The following is a 23381-nucleotide window of genomic DNA, read 5'->3' as shown; positions in this document are numbered from 1 at the left end:
CACTGCTAACCAGTCCCGCCCTTAACTCCAAGGAGGCAACGTGCTGGACCTCAGTTTCGATGAGGAGACGGTAGTGAGTTCTCACTCATTTTGTTCAGATTTTCCAAGGAATGCATGTGAGGGTGTCATCATCGATCCGAGCACGTGCTGGCTCACTGCCCACCTCCACGGGGCAGGCAGGGCCGCTCCCAGGAGGAGCCAGCGACTTTGGAGTCCCCAACACCCAGGGGAACTCAGAGCCCCCAGGCTTCTCAGCAAAAGGAATGGTCCCTCCATACATACAGCCACTCAGGCAGTCTCAGGAAACCTGAAATCCATGACGCGTCTTGGGGCAGGGGAAGGCGTACCATGCTCGGTGATCCAAAAGCAGTGGCCGCAACCTGGGCCCGCCACACTTCTCGCCGGGCTCCCCAGCACCTCGAGTCACCATCTCACGAGCGGGCTCCATTTCTGAGTGACGGGCACTCACACTTGAGAACTTCACCTGACAAGGGGACAGAAAACACAGGCAAGCTTCAGGTGTGTCCCCAGCTTCTCGCTAAGCAATACTGATGCCCACCGTTCCCCGAGGGAAGGCCTTTTTGCTTCCCAACTGTAGTATCCCTTATGTACGACTGGATACCCATGTGTTGGCACAAGTGAAGAAAGTTAGGTTCATGTGACTGTGGATGTCTGCCTGACTGAGTGTGCAAGCGTGGCCGCAGACTTGACGTGGGTCTGAGTACTCGTGTTCTACTGTACCAACGACGACGTGCTCTCAGGATTCTGGGTGCCTTGGGAACTCTCTCCGTGTATTTCCGTGTCTCAGAGCCCCTGAGCAAAGGCCCTGGTGTCTGAACACACACATCTTCTCCAGAGAGACCTGAACTCCCACGCTCCCACAAAACACCATGCAAAATTACACTGACGGGTTGACATAGGCTCTGGGCTCCCGATCTACCTGATCCATGCGGTCTGACCAAAGCACAGGAACCTGACCACCTAAGGCCCCCTTGCGGAGCATCTGTGTGAATGTCCCTTACCGTGACACTACCCCAGCTACTATTACAGCTCAGGTGTCCTTGCCACAAGTCCCACCTCCTCCCTGAACTCTCTCTTCTGGAGAAGGCCTACAGTGTGGTTAACTTGGCCTTGGGCCAGATGCAGCCCACCATACGCTCGCAGAGCAGAAGAATACAGGGCATGCACCTCTTCCTGTGCAATTAGCCCAGTCGGTCTCCGGGGCTCCGCCGCGCAAGACAAGAGGTGGTCGTCCTCAGGTACCAGGATCCAGGGGTTACTCCCACAGAAACGGGGCCCATTTCCTGGCCAGATTATGCTCAGATCCACAGCCTGCAGGGCCCTGGGCACCAACCACACCCTAGAGAAAGCTCCCATAAAGCAAGACTTGGTCTAAATTGAACTCCTTCTGCCTCCCAGGGTGACTCACCCACATCAGAAGCCTCCAAGGGCTCTACTCACACAGGGCAATCAGCACTCAGCAAGACCCACAGGAAGAAGGTGGCTTTCATTATGGCAACACCATGCCATCCTGCCTGGCGGCTTGTCCCCACCACGCAAGACCACCAAGCGCTCACAGATCACTAAGGCCGCTTCCAGGAAGACTTCTACAAAAGAGGCAGGGAAGACCCTGGATTTGCCAGGTTTCCCACCCGCATGTCAGGGGAGCCAATGGCTACTACACTGAAGCAGCGTGGTATGCCAACCAATGCCGGATCTCTACCACAACCACGGTCTTCCAAGGTTGATGTGTCACTGCCAGGGTGGTGAACACCTGGGTGGGATCCGGGCTGTCTTGCTGGCCCCATTCTTCAGGAACTCATACACGTTGTAAATTCCAGTCCCAAGGGCTAAATGGGGCAACATACCTTATTACCACCAAGAGGGCTGGCTCCTAGGCCTAGTTATTGTAACTCTTCGAGGCACCAAAGATACAGTTTGAAAGACCTCTTACTGGCATCAGGCCACAAAGGTCACCATCACCGAGTCTCCCAACCACCAGCAATGCCCTGTCCTCTGCACCCAGCAACCAGCAGCTCCAAAAGGACCACAGTATGTATCACTGAAGACAGAACAACAGTGCCTGAATATCAGGGGACAGATTGTCCCAGGAAATCATACTACACCTATCTTCACCTGCACAACCATTCTGCTCTAGGCCTCTGGCCAACCCACGGGAGGAATGTATGGCTACGATCGCCTCACAGTCCACAGTGTCCTGCAAGGCTCAACACTGTGACAGGAGTTGCAATACAGGAACTGCCAAGAACAGAAACTAGACCTATTTCCTTTGCCCCTGCCAACGTTCCACTAGGTCCCTGCAACTGCTACAGTACACCGGCCACTCGGGAATCTCACCGACCCAAAGGGCTGCAATGGCGAGGGCCTCAGATCTGACCTGGGGCTCCGATCGGAAACCACAGAAACTTTTGTGCTTCGGATTTCATATCACCACTACCCCAACGAGCGCAACTAGCAGCATTAACGGGAAGAAACACACCTTTCCGCGTGAAGAGCTCAAGAGCTCAGCCAGGATCTACTGTGACTCCTGCCACCACTGGACAAGCCGAATGCCTCTATGCTCCTCAGCGCCTTTACATGGACCTCGCATTCCAAGAGCCACTCCAACATCTGTACGCAGCCCACCCTCAGACGGGCGCCTCGCAAATGGTGGTGACCTAGCTCCTCCATGCCCGTGTGTGACATAGTGGGAGATGCACTCACTGCTAACCAGTCCCGCCCTTAACTCCAAGGGAGGCAACGTGCTGGACCTCAGTTTCGATGAGGAGACGGTAGTGAGTTCTCACTCATTTTGTTCAGATTTTCCAAGGAATGCATGTGAGGGTGTCATCATCGATCCGAGCACGTGCTGGCTCACTGCCCACCTCCACGGGGCAGGCAGGGCCGCTCCCAGGAGGAGCCAGCGACTTTGGAGTCCCCCAACACCCAGGGGAACTCAGAGCCCCCAGGCTTCTCAGCAAAAGGAATGGTCCCTCCATACATACAGCCACTCAGGCAGTCTCAGGAAACCTGAAATCCATGACGCGTCTTGGGGCAGGGAAGGCGTACCATGCTCGGTGATCCAAAAGCAGTGGCCGCAACCTGGGCCCGCCACACTTCTCGCCGGGCTCCCCAGCACCTCGAGTCACCATCTCACGAGCGGGCTCCATTTTCTGAGTGACGGGCACTCACACTTGAGAACTTCACCTGACAAGGGGACAGAAAACACAGGCAAGCTTCAGGTGTGTCCCCAGCTTCTCGCTAAGCAATACTGATGCCCACCGTTCCCCGAGGGAAGGCCTTTTTTGCTTCCCAACTGTAGTATCCCTTATGTACGACTGGATACCCATGTGTTGGCACAAGTGAAGAAAGTTAGGTTCATGTGACTGTGGATGTCTGCCTGACTGAGTGTGCAAGCGTGGCCGCAGACTTGACGTGGGTCTGAGTACTCGTGTTCTACTGTACCAACGACGACGTGCTCTCAGGATTCTGGGTGCCTTGGGAACTCTCTCCGTGTATTTCCGTGTCTCAGAGCCCCTGAGCAAAGGCCCTGGTGTCTGAACACACACATCTTCTCCAGAGAGACCTGAACTCCCACGCTCCCACAAAACACCATGCAAAATTACACTGACGGGTTGACATAGGCTCTGGGCTCCCGATCTACCTGATCCATGCGGTCTGACCAAAGCACAGGAACCTGACCACCTAAGGCCCCCTTGCGGAGCATCTGTGTGAATGTCCCTTACCGTGACACTACCCCAGCTACTATTACAGCTCAGGTGTCCTTGCCACAAGTCCCACCTCCTCCCTGAACTCTCTTCTGGAGAAGGCCTACAGTGTGGTTAACTTGGCCTTGGGCCAGATGCAGCCCACCATACGCTCGCAGAGCAGAAGAATACAGGGCATGCACCTCTTCCTGTGCAATTAGCCCAGTCGGTCTCCGGGCTCCGCCGGAAAGCGCAAGACAAGAGGTGGTCGTCCTCAGGTACCAGGATCCAGGGGTTACTCCCACAGAAACGGGGCCCATTTCCTGGCCAGATTATGCTCAGATCCACAGCCTGCAGGGCCCTGGGCACCAACCACACCCTAGAGAAAGCTCCCATAAAGCAAGACTTGGTCTAAATTGAACTCCTTCTGCCTCCCAGGGTGACTCACCCACATCAGAAGCCTCCAAGGGCTCTACTCACACAGGGCAATCAGCACTCAGCAAGACCCACAGGAAGAAGGTGGCTTTCATTATGGCAACACCATGCCATCCTGCCTGGCGGCTTGTCCCCACCACGCAAGACCACCAAGCGCCACAGATCACTAAGGCCGCTTCCAGGAAGACTTCACAAAAAGAGGCAGGGAAGACCCTGGATTTGCCAGGTTTCCCACCCGCATGTCAGGGGAGCCAATGGCTACTACACTGAAGCAGCGTGGTATGCCAACCAATGCCGGATCTCTACCACAACCACGGTCTTCCAAGGTTGATGTGTCACTGCCAGGGTGGTGAACACCTGGGTGGGATCCGGGCTGTCTTGCTGGCCCCATTCTTCAGGAACTCATACACGTTGTAAATTCCAGTCCCAAGGGCTAAATGGGGGCAACATACCTTATTACCACCAAGAGGGCTGGCTCCTAGGCCTAGTTATTGTAACTCTTCGAGGCACCAAAGATACAGTTTGAAAGACCTCTTACTGGCATCAGGCCACAAAGGTCACCATCACCGAGTCTCCCAACCACCAGCAATGCCCTGTCCTCTGCACCCAGCAACCAGCAGCTCCAAAAGGACCACAGTATGTATCACTGAAGACAGAACAACAGTGCCTGAATATCAGGGGACAGATTGTCCCAGGAAATCATACTACACCTATCTTCACCTGCACAACCATTCTGCTCTAGGCCTCTGGCCAACCCACGGGAGGAATGTATGGCTACGATCGCCTCACAGTCCACAGTGTCCTGCAAGGCTCAACACTGTGACAGGAGTTGCAATACAGGAACTGCCAAGAACAGAAACTAGACCTATTTCCTTTTGCCAACGTTCCACTAGGTCCCTGCAACTGCTACAGTACACCGGCCACTCGGGAATCTCACCGACCCAAAGGGCTGCAATGGCGAGGGCCTCAGATCTGACCTGGGGCTCCGATCGGAAACCACAGAAACTTTTGTGCTTCGGATTTCATATCACCACTACCCCAACGAGCGCAACTAGCAGCATTAACGGGAAGAAACACACCTTTCCGCGTGAAGAGCTCAAGAGCTCAGCCAGGATCTACTGTGACTCCTGCCACCACTGGACAAGCCGAATGCCTCTATGCTCCTCAGCGCCTTTACATGGACCTCGCATTCCAAGAGCCACTCCAACATCTGTACGCAGCCCACCCTCAGACGGGCGCCTCGCAAATGGTGGTGACCTAGCTCCTCCATGCCCGTGTGTGACATAGTGGGAGATGCACTCACTGCTAACCAGTCCCGCCCTTAACTCCAAGGGAGGCAACGTGCTGGACCTCAGTTTCGATGAGGAGACGGTAGTGAGTTCTCACTCATTTTGTTCAGATTTTCCAAGGAATGCATGTGAGGGTGTCATCATCGATCCGAGCACGTGCTGGCTCACTGCCCACCTCCACGGGGCAGGCAGGGCCGCTCCCAGGAGGAGCCAGCGACTTTGGAGTCCCCCAACACCCAGGGGAACTCAGAGCCCCAGGCTTCTCAGCAAAAGGAATGGTCCCTCCATACATACAGCCACTCAGGCAGTCTCAGGAAACCTGAAATCCATGACGCGTCTTGGGGCAGGGGAAGGCGTACCATGCTCGGTGATCCAAAAGCAGTGGCCGCAACCTGGGCCCGCCACACTTCTCGCCGGGCTCCCAGCACCTCGAGTCACCATCTCACGAGCGGGGCTCCATTTTCTGAGTGACGGGCACTCACACTTGAGAACTTCACCTGACAAGGGGACAGAAAACACAGGCAAGCTTCAGGTGTGTCCCCAGCTTCTCGCTAAGCAATACTGATGCCCACCGTTCCCCGAGGGAAGGCCTTTTTGCTTCCCAACTGTAGTATCCCTTATGTACGACTGGATACCCATGTGTTGGCACAAGTGAAGAAAGTTAGGTTCATGTGACTGTGGATGTCTGCCTGACTGAGTGTGCAAGCGTGGCCGCAGACTTGACGTGGGTCTGAGTACTCGTGTTCTACTGTACCAACGACGACGTGCTCTCAGGATTCTGGGTGCCTTGGGAACTCTCTCCGTGTATTTCCGTGTCTCAGAGCCCCTGAGCAAAGGCCCTGGTGTCTGAACACACATCTTCTCCAGAGAGACCTGAACTCCCACGCTCCCACAAAACACCATGCAAAATTACACTGACGGGTTGACATAGGCTCTGGGCTCCCGATCTACCTGATCCATGCGGTCTGACCAAAGCACAGGAACCTGACCACCTAAGGCCCCCTATGGAGCATCTGTGTGAATGTCCCTTACCGTGACACTACCCCAGCTACTATTACAGCTCAGGTGTCCTTGCCACAAGTCCCACCTCCTCCCTGAACTCTCTCTTCTGGAAGGCCTACAGTGTGGTTAACTTGGCCTTGGGCCAGATGCAGCCCACCATACGCTCGCAGAGCAGAAGAATACAGGGCATGCACCTCTTCCTGTGCAATTAGCCCAGTCGGTCTCCGGGCTCCGCCGAGGCCGCAAGACAAGAGGTGGTCGTCCTCAGGTACCAGGATCCAGGGTTACTCCCACAGAAACGGGGCCCATTTCCTGGCCAGATTATGCTCAGATCCACAGCCTGCAGGGCCCTGGGCACCAACCACACCCTAGAGAAAGCTCCCATAAAGCAAGACTTGGTCTAAATTGAACTCCTTCTGCCTCCCAGGGTGACTCACCCACATCAGAAGCCTCCAAGGGCTCTACTCACACAGGGCAATCAGCACTCAGCAAGACCCACAGGAAGAAGGTGGCTTTCATTATGGCAACACCATGCCATCCTGCCTGGCGGCTTGTCCCCACCACGCAAGACCACCAAGCGCTCACAGATCACTAAGGCCGCTTCCAGGAAGACTTCACAAAACAGGCAGGGGAAGACCCTGGATTTGCCAGGTTTCCACCCGCATGTCAGGGGAGCCAATGGCTACTACACTGAAGCAGCGTGGTATGCCAACCAATGCCGGATCTCTACCACAACCACGGTCTTCCAAGGTTGATGTGTCACTGCCAGGGTGGTGAACACCTGGGTGGGATCCGGCTGTCTTGCTGGCCCCATTCTTCAGGAACTCATACACGTTGTAAATTCCAGTCCCAAGGGCTAAATGGGGGCAACATACCTTATTACCACCAAGAGGGCTGGCTCCTAGGCCTAGTTATTGTAACTCTTCGAGGCACCAAAGATACAGTTTGAAAGACCTCTTACTGGCATCAGGCCACAAAGGTCACCATCACCGAGTCTCCCAACCACCAGCAATGCCCTGTCCTCTGCACCCAGCAACCAGCAGCTCCAAAGGACCACAGTATGTATCACTGAAGACAGAACAACAGTGCCTGAATATCAGGGGACAGATTGTCCCAGGAAATCATACTACACCTATCTTCACCTGCACAACCATTCTGCTCTAGGCCTCTGGCCAACCCACGGGAGGAATGTATGGCTACGATCGCCTCACAGTCCACAGTGTCCTGCAAGGCTCAACACTGTGACAGGAGTTGCAATACAGGAACTGCCAAGAACAGAAACTAGACCTATTTCCTTTGCCCCTGCCAACGTTCCACTAGGTCCCTGCAACTGCTACAGTACACCGGCCACTCGGGAATCTCACCGACCCAAAGGGCTGCAATGGCGAGGGCCTCAGATCTGACCTGGGGCTCCGATCGGAAACCACAGAAACTTTTGTGCTTCGGATTTCATATCACCACTACCCCAACGAGCGCAACTAGCAGCATTAACGGGAAGAAACACACCTTTCCGCGTGAAGAGCTCAAGAGCTCAGCCAGGATCTACTGTGACTCCTGCCACCACTGGACAAGCCGAATGCCTCTATGCTCCTCAGCGCCTTTACATGGACCTCGCATTCCAAGAGCCACTCCAACATCTGTACGCAGCCCACCCTCAGACGGGCGCCTCGCAAATGGTGGTGACCTAGCTCCTCCATGCCCGTGTGTGACATAGTGGGAGATGCACTCACTGCTAACCAGTCCCGCCCCTTAACTCCAAGGGAGGCAACGTGCTGGACCTCAGTTTCGATGAGGAGACGGTAGTGAGTTCTCACTCATTTTGTTCAGATTTTCCAAGGAATGCATGTGAGGGTGTCATCATCGATCCGAGCACGTGCTGGCTCACTGCCCACCTCCACGGGGCAGGCAGGGCCGCTCCCAGGAGGAGCCAGTGACTTTGGAGTCCCCAACACCCAGGGGAACTCAGAGCCCCCAGGCTTCTCAGCAAAAGGAATGGTCCCTCCATACATACAGCCACTCAGGCAGTCTCAGGAAACCTGAAATCCATGACGCGTCTTGGGGCAGGGAAGGCGTACCATGCTCGGTGATCCAAAAGCAGTGGCCGCAACCTGGGCCCGCCACACTTCTCGCCGGGCTCCCCAGCACCTCGAGTCACCATCTCACGAGCGGGGCTCCATTTTCTGAGTGACGGGCACTCACACTTGAGAACTTCACCTGACAAGGGGACAGAAAACACAGGCAAGCTTCAGGTGTGTCCCCAGCTTCTCGCTAAGCAATACTGATGCCCACCGTTCCCGAGGGAAGGCCTTTTTGCTTCCCAACTGTAGTATCCCTTATGTACGACTGGATACCCATGTGTTGGCACAAGTGAAGAAAGTTAGGTTCATGTGACTGTGGATGTCTGCCTGACTGAGTGTGCAAGCGTGGCCGCAGACTTGACGTGGGTCTGAGTACTCGTGTTCTACTGTACCAACGACGACGTGCTCTCAGGATTCTGGGTGCCTTGGGAACTCTCTCCGTGTATTTCCGTGTCTCAGAGCCCCTGAGCAAAGGCCCTGGTGTCTGAACACACACATCTTCTCCAGAGAGACCTGAACTCCCACGCTCCCACAAAACACCATGCAAAATTACACTGACGGGTTGACATAGGCTCTGGGCTCCCGATCTACCTGATCCATGCGGTCTGACCAAAGCACAGGAACCTGACCACCTAAGGCCCCCTTGCGGAGCATCTGTGTGAATGTCCCTACCGTGACACTACCCCAGCTACTATTACAGCTCAGGTGTCCTTGCCACAAGTCCCACCTCCTCTGAACTCTCTCTTCTGAAGGCCTACAGTGTGGTTAACTTGGCCTTGGGCCAGATGCAGCCCACCATACGCTGCAGAGCAGAAGAATACAGGGCATGCACCTCTTCCTGTGCAATTAGCCCAGTCGGTCTCCGGGGCTCCGCCGGAAAGCGCAAGACAAGAGGTGGTCGTCCTCAGGTACCAGGATCCAGGGGTTACTCCCACAGAAACGGGGCCCATTTCCTGGCCAGATTATGCTCAGATCCACAGCCTGCAGGGCCCTGGGCACCAACCACACCCTAGAGAAAGCTCCCATAAAGCAAGACTTGGTCTAAATTGAACTCCTTCTGCCTCCCAGGGTGACTCACCCACATCAGAAGCCTCCAAGGGCTCTACTCACACAGGGCAATCAGCACTCAGCAAGACCCACAGGAAGAAGGTGGCTTTCATTATGGCAACACCATGCCATCCTGCCTGGCGGCTTGTCCCCACCACGCAAGACCACCAAGCGCTCACAGATCACTAAGGCCGCTTCCAGGAAGACTTCACAAAAAGAGGCAGGGGAAGACCCTGGATTTGCCAGGTTTCCCACCCGCATGTCAGGGGAGCCAATGGCTACTACACTGAAGCAGCGTGGTATGCCAACCAATGCCGGATCTCTACCACAACCACGGTCTTCCAAGGTTGATGTGTCACTGCCAGGGTGGTGAACACCTGGGTGGGATCCGGGCTGTCTTGCTGGCCCCATTCTTCAGGAACTCATACACGTTGTAAATTCCAGTCCCAAGGGCTAAATGGGGGCAACATACCTTATTACCACCAAGAGGGCTGGCTCCTAGGCCTAGTTATTGTAACTCTTCGAGGCACCAAAGATACAGTTTGAAAGACCTCTTACTGGCATCAGGCCACAAAGGTCACCATCACTGAGTCTCCCAACCACCAGCAATGCCCTGTCCTCTGCACCCAGCAACCAGCAGCTCCAAAAGGACCACAGTATGTATCACTGAAGACAGAACAACAGTGCCTGAATATCAGGGGACAGATTGTCCCAGGAAATCATACTACACCTATCTTCACCTGCACAACCATTCTGCTCTAGGCCTCTGGCCAACCCACGGAGGAATGTATGGCTACGATCGCCTCACAGTCCACAGTGTCCTGCAAGGCTCAACACTGTGACAGGAGTTGCAATACAGGAACTGCCAAGAACAGAAACTAGACCTATTTCCTTTGCCCTGCCAACGTTCCACTAGGTCCCTGCAACTGCTACAGTACACAGGCCACTCGGGAATCTCACCGACCCAAAGGGCTGCAATGGCGAGGGCCTCAGATCTGACCTGGGGCTCCGATCGAAACCACAGAAACTTTTGTGCTTCGGATTTCATATCACCACTACCCCAACGAGCGCAACTAGCAGCATTAACGGGAAGAAACACACCTTTCCGCGTGAAGAGCTCAAGAGCTCAGCCAGGATCTACTGTGACTCCTGCCACCACTGGACAAGCCGAATGCCTCTATGCTCCTCAGCGCCTTTACATGGACCTCGCATTCCAAGAGCCACTCCAACATCTGTACGCAGCCCACCCTCAGACGGGCGCCTCGCAAATGGTGGTGACCTAGCTCCTCCATGCCCGTGTGTGACATAGTGGGAGATGCACTCACTGCTAACCAGTCCCGCCCTTAACTCCAAGGGAGGCAACGTGCTGGACCTCAGTTTCGATGAGGAGACGGTAGTGAGTTCTCACTCATTTTGTTCAGATTTTCCAAGGAATGCATGTGAGGGTGTCATCATCGATCCGAGCACGTGCTGGCTCACTGCCCACCTCCACGGGGCAGGCAGGGCCGCTCCCAGGAGGAGCCAGTGACTTTGGAGTCCCCCAACACCCAGGGGAACTCAGAGCCCCCAGGCTTCTCAGCAAAAGGAATGGTCCCTCCATACATACAGCCACTCAGGCAGTCTCAGGAAACCTGAAATCCATGACGCGTCTTGGGGCAGGGGAAGGCGTACCATGCTCGGTGATCCAAAAAGCAGTGGCCGCAACCTGGGCCCGCCACACTTCTCGCCGGGCTCCCCAGCACCTCGAGTCACCATCTCACGAGCGGGCTCCATTTTCTGAGTGACGGGCACTCACACTTGAGAACTTCACCTGACAAGGGGACAGAAAACACAGGCAAGCTTCAGGTGTGTCCCCAGCTTCTCGCTAAGCAATACTGATGCCCACCGTTCCCTGAGGGAAGGCCTTTTTTGCTTCCCAACTGTAGTATCCCTTATGTACGACTGGATACCCATGTGTTGGCACAAGTGAAGAAAGTTAGGTTCATGTGACTGTGGATGTCTGCCTGACTGAGTGTGCAAGCGTGGCCGCAGACTTGACGTGGGTCTGAGTACTCGTGTTCTACTGTACCAACGACGACGTGCTCTCAGGATTCTGGGTGCCTTGGGAACTCTCTCCGTGTATTTCCGTGTCTCAGAGCCCCTGAGCAAAGGCCCTGGTGTCTGAACACACACATCTTCTCCAGAGAGACCTGAACTCCCACGCTCCCACAAACACCATGCAAAATTACACTGACGGGTTGACATAGGCTCTGGGCTCCCGATCTACCTGATCCATGCGGTCTGACCAAAGCACAGGAACCTGACCACCTAAGGCCCCTGAGCATCTGTGTGAATGTCCCTTACCGTGACACTACCCCAGCTACTATTACAGCTCAGGTGTCCTTGCCACAAGTCCCACCTCCTCCCTGAACTCTCTCTTCTGGAGAAGGCCTACAGTGTGGTTAACTTGGCCTTGGGCCAGATGCAGCCCACCACGCTCGCAGAGCAGAAGAATACAGGGCATGCACCTCTTCCTGTGCAATTAGCCCAGTCGGTCTCCGGGGCTCCGCCGGAAAGCGCAAGACAAGAGGTGGTCGTCCTCAGGTACCAGGATCCAGGGTTACTCCCACAGAAACGGGGCCCATTTCCTGGCCAGATTATGCTCAGATCCACAGCCTGCAGGGCCCTGGGCACCAACCACACCCTAGAGAAAGCTCCCATAAAGCAAGACTTGGTCTAAATTGAACTCCTTCTGCCTCCCAGGGTGACTCACCCACATCAGAAGCCTCCAAGGGCTCTACTCACACAGGGCAATCAGCACTCAGCAAGACCCACAGGAAGAAGGTGGCTTTCATTATGGCAACACCATGCCATCCTGCCTGGCGGCTTGTCCCCACCACGCAAGACCACCAAGCGCTCACAGATCACTAAGGCCTTCCAGGAAGACTTCACAAAACAGGCAGGGGAGACCCTGGATTTGCCAGGTTTCCCACCCGCATGTCAGGGAGCCAATGGCTACTACACTGAAGCAGCGTGGTATGCCAACCAATGCCGGATCTCTACCACAACCACGGTCTTCCAAGGTTGATGTGTCACTGCCAGGGTGGTGAACACCTGGGTGGGATCCGGGCTGTCTTGCTGGCCCCATTCTTCAGGAACTCATACACGTTGTAAATTCCAGTCCCAAGGGCTAAATGGGGGCAACATACCTTATTACCACCAAGAGGGCTGGCTCCTAGGCCTAGTTATTGTAACTCTTCGAGGCACCAAAGATACAGTTTGAAAGACCTCTTACTGGCATCAGGCCACAAAGGTCACCATCACCGAGTCTCCCAACCACCAGCAATGCCCTGTCCTCTGCACCCAGCAACCAGCAGCTCCAAAGGACCACAGTATGTATCACTGAAGACAGAACAACAGTGCCTGAATATCAGGGGACAGATTGTCCCAGGAAATCATACTACACCTATCTTCACCTGCACAACCATTCTGCTCTAGGCCTCTGGCCAACCCACGGGAGGAATGTATGGCTACGATCGCCTCACAGTCCACAGTGTCCTGCAAGGCTCAACACTGTGACAGGAGTTGCAATACAGGAACTGCCAAGAACAGAAACTAGACCTATTTCCTTTTGCCCCTGCCAACGTTCCACTAGGTCCCTGCAACTGCTACAGTACACACGGCCACTCGGGAATCTCACCGACCCAAAGGGCTGCAATGGCGAGGGCCTCAGATCTGACCTGGGGCTCCGATCGAAACCACAGAAACTTTTGTGCTTCGGATTTCATATCACCACTACCCCAACGAGCGCAACTAGCAGCATTAACGGGAAGAAACACACCTTTCCGCGTGAAGAGCTCAAGAGCTCAGCCAGGATCTACTGTGACTCCTGCCACCACTGGACAAGCCGAATGCCTCTATGCTCCTCAGCGCCTTTACATGGACCTCGCATTCCAAGAGCCACTCCAACATCTGTACGCAGCCCACCCTCAGACGGGCGCCGCAAATGGTGGTGACCTAGCTCCTCCATGCCCGTGTGTGACATAGTGGGAGATGCACTCACTGCTAACCAGTCCCGCCCTTAACTCCAAGGGAGGCAACGTGCTGGACCTCAGTTTCGATGAGGAGACGGTAGTGAGTTCTCACTCATTTTGTTCAGATTTTCCAAGGAATGCATGTGAGGGTGTCATCATCGATCCGAGCACGTGCTGGCTCACTGCCCACCTCCACGGGGCAGGCAGGGCCGCTCCCAGGAGGAGCCAGTGACTTTGGAGTCCCCCAACACCCAGGGGAACTCAGAGCCCCCAGGCTTCTCAGCAAAGGAATGGTCCCTCCATACATACAGCCACTCAGGCAGTCTCAGGAAACCTGAAATCCATGACGCGTCTTGGGGCAGGGAAGGCGTACCATGCTCGGTGATCCAAAAAGCAGTGGCCGCAACCTGGGCCCGCCACACTTCTCGCCGGGCTCCCCAGCACCTCGAGTCACCATCTCACGAGCGGGGCTCCATTTTCTGAGTGACGGGCACTCACACTTGAGAACTTCACCTGACAAGGGGACAGAAAACACAGGCAAGCTTCAGGTGTGTCCCCAGCTTCTCGCTAAGCAATACTGATGCCCACCGTTCCCTGAGGGAAGGCCTTTTTTGCTTCCCAACTGTAGTATCCCTTATGTACGACTGGATACCCATGTGTTGGCACAAGTGAAGAAAGTTAGGTTCATGTGACTGTGGATGTCTGCCTGACTGAGTGTGCAAGCGTGGCCGCAGACTTGATGTGGGTCTGAGTACTCGTGTTCTACTGTACCAACGACGTGCTCTCAGGATTCTGGGTGCCTTGGGAACTCTCTCCGTGTATTTCCGTGTCTCAGAGCCCTGAGCAAAGGCCCTGGTGTCTGAACACACACATCTTCTCCAGAGAGACCTGAACTCCCACGCTCCCACAAAACACCATGCAAAATTACACTGACGGGTTGACATAGGCTCTGGGCTCCCGATCTACCTGATCCATGCGGTCTGACCAAAGCACAGGAACCTGACCACCTAAGGCCCCCTTGCGGAGCATCTGTGTGAATGTCCCTTACCGTGACACTACCCCAGCTACTATTACAGCTCAGGTGTCCTTGCCACAAGTCCCACCTCCTCCCTGAACTCTCTCTTCTGGAGAAGGCCTACAGTGTGGTTAACTTGGCCTTGGGCCAGATGCAGCCCACCATACGCTCGCAGAGCAGAAGAATACAGGGCATGCACCTCTTCCTGTGCAATTAGCCCAGTCGGTCTCCGGGGCTCCGCCGGAAAGCGCAAAGACAAGAGGTGGTCGTCCTCAGGTACCAGGATCCAGGGGTTACTCCCACAGAAACGGGGCCCATTTCCTGGCCAGATTATGCTCAGATCCACAGCCTGCAGGGCCCTGGGCACCAACCACACCCTAGAGAAAGCTCCCATAAAGCAAGACTTGGTCTAAATTGAACTCCTTCTGCCTCCCAGGGTGACTCACCCACATCAGAAGCCTCCAAGGGCTCTACTCACACAGGGCAATCAGCACTCAGCAAGACCCACAGGAAGAAGGTGGCTTTCATTATGGCAACACCATGCCATCCTGCCTGGCGGCTTGTCCCCACCACGCAAGACCACCAAGCGCTCACAGATCACTAAGGCCGCTTCCAGGAAGACTTCACAAAAGAGGCAGGGAAGACCCTGGATTTGCCAGGTTTCCCACCCGCATGTCAGGGAGCCAATGGCTACTACACTGAAGCAGCGTGGTATGCCAACCAATGCCGGATCTCTACCACAACCACGGTCTTCCAAGGTTGATGTGTCACTGCCAGGGTGGTGAACACCTGGGTGGGATCCGGCTGTCTTGCTGGCCCCATTCTTCAGGAACTCATACACGTTGTAAATTCCAGTCCCAAGGGCTAAATGGGGCAACATACCTTATTACCACCAAGAGGGCTGGCTCCTAGGCCTAGTTATTGTAACTCTTCGAGGCACCAAAGATACAGTTTGAAAGACCTCTTACTGGCATCAGGCCACAAAGGTCACCATCACCGAGTCTCCCAACCACCAGCAATGCCCTGTCCTCTGCACCCAGCAACCAGCAGCTCCAAAAGGACCACAGTATGTATCACTGAAGACAGAACAACAGTGCCTGAATATCAGGGGACAGATTGTCCCAGGAAATCATACTACACCTATCTTCACCTGCACAACCATTCTGCTCTAGGCCTCTGGCCAACCCACGGGAGGAATGTATGGCTACGATCGCTCACAGTCCACAGTGTCCTGCAAGGCTCAACACTGTGACAGGAGTTGCAATACAGGAACTGCCAAGAACAGAAACTAGACCTATTTCCTTTGCCCCTGCCAACGTTCCACTAGGTCCCTGCAACTGCTACAGTACACCGGCCACTGGGAATCTCACCGACCCAAAGGGCTGCAATGGCGAGGGCCTCAGATCTGACCTGGGGCTCCGATCGGAAACCACAGAAACTTTTGTGCTTCGATTTCATATCACCACTACCCCAACGAGCGCAACTAGCAGCATTAACGGGAAGAAACACACCTTTCCGCGTGAAGAGCTCAAGAGCTCAGCCAGGATCTACTGTGACTCCTGCCACCACTGGACAAGCCGAATGCCTCTATGCTCCTCAGCGCCTTTACATGGACCTCGCATTCCAAGAGCCACTCCAACATCTGTACGCAGCCCACCCTCAGACGGGCGCCTCGCAAATGGTGGTGACCTAGCTCCTCCATGCCCGTGTGTGACATAGTGGGAGATGCACTCACTGCTAACCAGTCCCGCCCTTAACTCCAAGGGGAGGCAACGTGCTGGACCTCAGTTTCGATGAGGAGACGGTAGTGAGTTCTCACTCATTTTGTTCAGATTTTCCAAGGAATGCATGTGAGGGTGTCATCATCGATCCGAGCACGTGCTGGCTCACTGCCCACCTCCACGGGGCAGGCAGGGCCGCTCCCAGGAGGAGCCAGTGACTTTGGAGTCCCCAACACCCAGGAACTCAGAGCCCCCAGGCTTCTCAGCAAAAGGAATGGTCCCTCCATACATACAGCCACTCAGGCAGTCTCAGGAAACCTGAAATCCATGACGCGTCTTGGGGCAGGGAAGGCGTACCATGCTCGGTGATCCAAAAGCAGTGGCCGCAACCTGGGCCCGCCACACTTCTCGCCGCTCCCCAGCACCTCGAGTCACCATCTCACGAGCGGGCTCCATTTTCTGAGTGACGGGCACTCACACTTGAGAACTTCACCTGACAAGGGGACAGAAAACACAGGCAAGCTTCAGGTGTGTCCCCAGCTTCGCTAAGCAATACTGATGCCCACCGTTCCCTGAGGGAAGGCCTTTTTGCTTCCCAACTGTAGTATCCCTTATGTACGACTGGATACCCATGTGTTGGCACAAGTGAAGAAAGTTAGGTTCATGTGACTGTGGATGTCTGCCTGACTGAGTGTGCAAGCGTGGCCGCAGACTTGACGTGGGTCTGAGTACTCGGTGTTCTACTGTACCAACGACGACGTGCTCTCAGGATTCTGGGTGCCTTGGGAACTCTCTCCGTGTATTTCCGTGTCTCAGAGCCCCTGAGCAAAGGCCCTGGTGTCTGAACACACACATCTTCTCCAGAGACCTGAACTCCCACGTCCCACAAAACACCATGCAAAATTACACTGACGGGTTGACATAGGCTCTGGGCTCCCGATCTACCTGATCCATGCGGTCTGACCAAAGCACAGGAACCTGACCACCTAAGGCCCTCTTGCGGAGCATCTGTGTGAATGTCCCTTACCGTGACACTACCCCAGCTACTATTACAGCTCAGGTGTCCTTGCCACAAGTCCCACCTCCTCCCTGAACTCTCTCTTCTGGAGAAGGCCTACAGTGTGGTTAACTTGGCCTTGGGCCAGATGCAGCCCACCATACGCTCGCAGAGCAGAAGAATACAGGGCATGCACCTCTTCCTGTGCAATTAGCCCAGTCGGTCTCCGGGCTCCGCCGGAAAAGCGCAAGACAAGAGGTGGTCGTCCTCAGGTACCAGGATCCAGGGGTTACTCCCACAGAAACGGGGCCCATTTCCTGGCCAGATTATGCTCAGATCCACAGCCTGCAGGGCCCTGGGCACCAACCACACCTAGAGAAAGCTCCCATAAAGCAAGACTTGGTCTAAATTGAACTCCTTCTGCCTCCCAGGGTGACTCACCCACATCAGAAGCCTCCAAGGGCTCTACTCACACAGGGCAATCAGCACTCAGCAAGACCCACAGGAAGAAGGTGGCTTTCATTATGGCAACATGCCATCCTGCCTGGCGGCTTGTCCCCACCACGCAAGACCACCAAGCGCTCACAGATCACTAAGGCCGCTTCCAGGAAGACTTCACAAAAACAGGCAGGGGAAGACCCTGGATTTGCCAGGTTTCCCACCCGCATGTCAGAGCCAATGGCTACTACACTGAAGCAGCGTGGTATGCCAACCAATGCCGGATCTCTACCACAACCACGGTCTTCCAAGGTTGATGTGTCACTGCCAGGGTGGTGAACACCTGGGTGGGATCCGGCTGTCTTGCTGGCCCCATTCTTCAGGAACTCATACACGTTGTAAATTCCAGTCCCAAGGGCTAAATGGGGCAACATACCTTATTACCACCAAGAGGGCTGGCTCCTAGGCCTAGTTATTGTAACTCTTCGAGGCACCAAAGATACAGTTTGAAAGACCTCTTACTGGCATCAGGCCACAAAGGTCACCATCACCGAGTCTCCCAACCACCAGCAATGCCCTGTCCTCTGCACCCAGCAACCAGCAGCTCCAAAAGGACCACAGTATGTATCACTGAAGACAGAACAACAGTGCCTGAATATCAGGGGACAGATTGTCCCAGGAAATCATACTACACCTATCTTCACCTGCACAACCATTCTGCTCTAGGCCTCTGGCCAACCCACGGAGGAATGTATGGCTACGATCGCCTCACAGTCCACAGTGTCCTGCAAGGCTCAACACTGTGACAGGAGTTGCAATACAGGAACTGCCAAGAACAGAAACTAGACCTATTTCCTTTTGCCCCTGCCAACGTTCCACTAGGTCCCTGCAACTGCTACAGTACACGGCCACTGGGAATCTCACCGACCCAAAGGGCTGCAATGGCGAGGGCCTCAGATCTGACCTGGGGCTCCGATCGGAAACCACAGAAACTTTTGTGCTTGATTTCATATCACCACTACCCCAACGAGCGCAACTAGCAGCATTAACAGGAAGAAACACACCTTTCCGCGTGAAGAGCTCAAGAGCTCAGCCAGGATCTACTGTGACTCCTGCCACCACTGGACAAGCCGAATGCCTCTATGCTCCTCAGCGCCTTTACATGGACCTCGCATTCCAAGAGCCACTCCAACATGCTGTACGCAGCCCACCCTCAGACGGGCGCTTCGCAAATGGTGGTGACCTAGCTCCTCCATGCCCGTGTGTGACATAGTGGGAGATGCACTCACTGCTAACCAGTCCCGCCCTTAACTCCAAGGAGGCAACGTGCTGGACCTCAGTTTCGATGAGGAGACGGTAGTGAGTTCTCACTCATTTTGTTCAGATTTTCCAAGGAATGCATGTGAGGGTGTCATCATCGATCCGAGCACGTGCTGGCTCACTGCCCACCTCCACGGGGCAGGTAGGGCCGCTCCCAGGAGGAGCCAGTGACTTTGGAGTCCCCCAACACCCAGGGAACTCAGAGCCCCCAGGCTTCTCAGCAAAGGAATGGTCCCTCCATACATACAGCCACTCAGGCAGTCTCAGGAAACCTGAAATCCATGACGCGTCTTGGGGCAGGGGAAGGCGTACCATGCTCGGTGATCCAAAAGCAGTGGCCGCAACCTGGGCCCGCCACACTTCGCCGGGCTCCCCAGCACCTCGTCACCATCTCACGAGCGGGCTCCATTTTCTGAGTGACGGCACTCACACTTGAGAACTTCACCTGACAAGGGGACAGAAAACACAGGCAAGCTTCAGGTGTGTCCCCAGCTTCTCCTAAGCAATACTGATGCCCACCGTTCCCTGAGGGAAGGCCTTTTTGCTTCCCAACTGTAGTATCCCTTGTACGACTGGATACCCATGTGTTGGCACAAGTGAAGAAAGTTAGGTTCATGTGACTGTGGATGTCTGCCTGACTGAGTGTGCAAGCGTGGCCTTAGACTTGATGTGGGTCTGAGTACTCGTGTTCTACTGTACCAACGACGACGTGCTCTCAGGATTCTGGGTGCCTTGGGAACTCTCTCCGTGTATTTCCGTGTCTCAGAGCCCCTGAGCAAAGGCCCTGGTGTCTGAACACACACATCTTCTCCAGAGAGACCTGAACTCCCACGCTCCCACAAACACCATGCAAAATTACACTGACGGGTTGACATAGGCTCTGGGCTCCCGATCTACCTGATCCATGCGGTCTGACCAAAGCACAGGAACCTGACCACCTAAGGCCCCTTGCGGAGCATCTGTGTGAATGTCCCTTACCGTGACACTACCCCAGCTACTATTACAGCTCAGGTGTCCTTGCCACAAGTCCCTCCTCCCTGAACTCTCTCTTCTGGAGAAGGCCTACAGTGTGGTTAACTTGGCCTTGGGCCAGATGCAGCCCACCATACGCTGCAGAGCAGAAGAATACAGGGCATGCACCTCTTCCTGTGCAATTAGCCCAGTCGGTCTCCGGGCTCCGCCGGAGCGCAAGACAAGAGGTGGTCGTCCTCAGGTACCAGGATCCAGGGTTACTCACAGAAACGGGGCCCATTTCCTGGCCAGATTATGCTCAGATCCACAGCCTGCAGGGCCCTGGGCACCAACCACACCCTAGAGAAAGCTCCCATAAAGCAAGACTTGGTCTAAATTGAACTCCTTCTGCCTCCCAGGTGACTCACCCACATCAGAAGCCTCCAAGGGCTCTACTCACACAGGGCAATCAGCACTCAGCAAGACCCACAGGAAGAAGGTAGGCTTTTATTATGGCAACACCATGCCATCCTGCCTGGCGGCTTGTCCCCACCATAAGACCACCAAGCGCTCACAGATCACTAAGGCGCTTCCAGGAAGACTTCACAAAAACAGGCAGGGAGACCCTGGATTTGCCAGGTTTCCCACCCGCATGTCAGGGGAGCCAATGGCTACTACACTGAAGCAGGGTATGCCAACCAATGCCGGATCTCTACCACAACCACGGTCTTCCAAGGTTGATGTGTCACTGCCAGGGTGGTGAACACCTGGTGGGATCCGGCTGTCTTGCTGGCCCCATTCTTCAGGAACTCATACATTGTAAATTCCAGTCCCAAGGGCTAAATGGGGCAACATACCTTATTACCACCCAAGAGGCTGGCTCCTAGGCCTAGTTGTAACTCTTCGAGGCACCAAAGATACAGTTTGAAAGACCTCTTACTGGCATCAGGCCACAAAGGTCACCATCACCGAGTCTCCCAACCACCAGCAATGCCCTGTCCTCTGCACCCAGCAACCAGCAGCAAAAGGACCACAGTATGTATCACTGAAGACAGAAAACAGTGCCTGAATATCAGGGGACAGATTGTCCAAGGAAATCATACTACACCTATCTTCACCTGCACAACCATTCTGCTCTAGGCCTCTGGCCAACCCACGGGAGGAATGTATGCTACGATCGCTCACAGTCCACAGTGTCCTGCAAGGCTCAACACTTGACAGGAGTTGCAATACAGGAACTCCAAGAACAGAAACTAGACCTATTTTTTGCCCCTGCCAACGTTCCACTAGGTCCCTGCAACTGCTACAGTACACAGGCCAGGGAATCTCACCGACCCAAAGGGCTGCAATGGCGAGGGCCTCAGATCTGACCTGGGGCTCCGAGGAAACCACAGAAACTTTTGTTTGATTTCATATCACCAATACCCCAACGCAACTAGCAGCATTAACGGAAGAAACACACCTTTCAAAGAGCTCAAAGTCAGCCAGGATCTACTGTGACTCTTATCACCACTGGACAAGCCTCTTCTACCTCCTCAGGCCTTTACATGGACATCAATTCCAAGAGCCACTCAAACATTGTACGCAGCAAACTCAGACAGGCGCCTGCAAAATGGTGGTGACCTAGCTACTATGCCCGTGTGTGACATAGTGGGAGATGCACTCACTGCTAACCAGTCCCGCCCTTAACTCCAAGGAGGCAACTGCTGGACCTCAGTTTCGATGAGGAGATGGTATCAATTTCTCACTCATTTTGTTCATATTTTCCAAGGATGCTGTGAGGGTGTCATCATCGATCCAGCACTGCTGGCTCACTGCCCACTTCCACGGGCAGGCAGGGCCGCTCCCAGGAGGAACCAGTGACTGGAGTCCCCAACACCCAGGGGAACTCAGACCCACGCTAGCAAAAGGAATGGTCCCTCATACATCAGCCACTCAGGCAGTCTCAGAAACCTGAAATCCATGGCGTCTTGGGGCAGAGGAAGGCATTCCATGCTCAGTGATCCAAAAAGTAGAGGTAGCAACCTGGGCCCTCCACACTTCTGCCGGGCTCCCAGCACCTCGAGTCACCATCTCACGAGCAGGGCTCCATTTTCTGAGTGATGGGAATCATACTTGAGAACTTCACCTGACAAGGGGACAGAAAACACAGGCAGAAAGCTTCAGATGTGTCCCCAGCTTCTGCTAACAATACTGATGCCCACACGTTCCCTGAGGAAGGCCTTTTTCTTCCCAACTGTACTATCCCATATGTACGACTGGATACCCATGTGTTGCACAAGTGAAGAGTTAGGTTCAAGTGAGTGGATGTCTGTGACTGAGGTGCAATCCGCAGACTTATGTGGGTCTGAGTACTGTGTTCTACTGTACCAACACTGCTCTCAGGATTCTGGGTTTGGGAACTCCTCCGTTTATTTGTGTCTCAGAGCCCCTGAGCAAAGGCCCTTTGTCTGAACACACATCTTCTCCAGAGAGACCTGAACTCCCACGGATAGCAGAACACCATGCAAGATTACACTGACGGGTTAGACAAGGCTCTGGGCTCCCGATCTATTGATCCAGCTCTGACAAAGCACAGGAACCTGACCAAAACCCCTTGAGCATCTGTGTGAATTCCCTACCTGAAATCCCCAGCTATTCTTACAGCTCAGGTGTCCTTGAACAAGTCCCATCTCCTCCCTGAACTTCTTTGGAGAAACATACAGTGTGGTTAACTTGGCTTGGGCCAGATGGAGCAGATAGAAGCAGACAGAAGAATAAGGGCATGCACCTCTGACTGTGCAATTAGACCAGTGGTCTCCGGGCTTGGTGCAAGACAAAGGTGGTCGTCATCAGGTCCAGGTCCAGGGGTTACTCCACAGAAACTGGCCTTTCCTGGCCAGAACATGCCAGATCCACAGCCTGAGGGGGCACCAACCAACCCTAGAGAAAGCTCCCAAAAGCAAGACTTGGCTAAATTGAACTCCACTGCCTCCCAGGGTGACTCACCCACATCAGAAGCCTGGAAGGGCTCTACTCACACAGGGCAATCAGCACTCAGCAAGACCCACAGGAAGTGTGGATTTATTTGGCAACACCAAAATCTGCCTGGCGGCCCCACCACCAAGACCACCAAGCGCTCCAGATCACAAGGCACTTCCAGGAAGACTTCACAAAAACAGGCATCAAACCCTGGATTTGCCAGGTTTCCCAAGATGTCAGGGGAGCCAATTGTACTACACTTAACAGCGTGGTATGCCAACCAATGCCGGAGCTCTACCACAACCAGGCTTCCAAGGTGAGTGTCACTGCCAGATGGTCAACATTGGGATCCAGACTGTCTTGCTGCCCCATTCTTCAGGAACTCATACAGTTGTAAATTCCAGTCC

The 23381-nt window shown here is 54.5% G+C and overlaps 9 non-coding genes across 9 annotated transcripts; all 9 read right to left on the bottom strand.

Annotated features, from left to right (window-relative positions):
- Positions 1-45: 45 nt before the first annotated feature.
- On the bottom strand, positions 46-138 carry LOC114109189 (small nucleolar RNA SNORD116). Its single transcript, XR_003585874.2, has one exon. It is a non-coding gene; the product is annotated as a small nucleolar RNA SNORD116 (small nucleolar RNA).
- Positions 139-2767: 2629 nt separating this feature from the next.
- Positions 2768-2860, bottom strand: LOC121817156 (small nucleolar RNA SNORD116). Its single transcript, XR_006056958.1, has one exon. It is a non-coding gene; the product is annotated as a small nucleolar RNA SNORD116 (small nucleolar RNA).
- A 2628-nt stretch (positions 2861-5488) lies between these two features.
- On the bottom strand, positions 5489-5581 carry LOC121817155 (small nucleolar RNA SNORD116). Its single transcript, XR_006056957.1, has one exon. It is a non-coding gene; the product is annotated as a small nucleolar RNA SNORD116 (small nucleolar RNA).
- Positions 5582-8207: 2626 nt separating this feature from the next.
- Positions 8208-8300, bottom strand: LOC121817154 (small nucleolar RNA SNORD116). The gene has a single exon (XR_006056956.1). It is a non-coding gene; the product is annotated as a small nucleolar RNA SNORD116 (small nucleolar RNA).
- A 2626-nt stretch (positions 8301-10926) lies between these two features.
- Positions 10927-11019, bottom strand: LOC121817153 (small nucleolar RNA SNORD116). Its single transcript, XR_006056955.1, has one exon. It is a non-coding gene; the product is annotated as a small nucleolar RNA SNORD116 (small nucleolar RNA).
- Positions 11020-13643: 2624 nt separating this feature from the next.
- On the bottom strand, positions 13644-13736 carry LOC121817152 (small nucleolar RNA SNORD116). The gene has a single exon (XR_006056954.1). It is a non-coding gene; the product is annotated as a small nucleolar RNA SNORD116 (small nucleolar RNA).
- A 2629-nt stretch (positions 13737-16365) lies between these two features.
- On the bottom strand, positions 16366-16458 carry LOC121817151 (small nucleolar RNA SNORD116). Its single transcript, XR_006056953.1, has one exon. It is a non-coding gene; the product is annotated as a small nucleolar RNA SNORD116 (small nucleolar RNA).
- A 2615-nt stretch (positions 16459-19073) lies between these two features.
- Positions 19074-19166, bottom strand: LOC121817160 (small nucleolar RNA SNORD116). Its single transcript, XR_006056965.1, has one exon. It is a non-coding gene; the product is annotated as a small nucleolar RNA SNORD116 (small nucleolar RNA).
- A 2555-nt stretch (positions 19167-21721) lies between these two features.
- On the bottom strand, positions 21722-21812 carry LOC121817159 (small nucleolar RNA SNORD116). Its single transcript, XR_006056961.1, has one exon. It is a non-coding gene; the product is annotated as a small nucleolar RNA SNORD116 (small nucleolar RNA).
- Positions 21813-23381: the final 1569 nt, after the last annotated feature.

This window comes from Ovis aries, chromosome 18 (genome assembly GCF_016772045.2).
Source record: "Ovis aries strain OAR_USU_Benz2616 breed Rambouillet chromosome 18, ARS-UI_Ramb_v3.0, whole genome shotgun sequence".
Lineage (NCBI taxonomy): Eukaryota > Metazoa > Chordata > Mammalia > Artiodactyla > Bovidae > Ovis > Ovis aries.
Note: the sequence above shows the minus strand (reverse complement) of the source record. Positions and strands in the feature narration are given on the sequence as shown.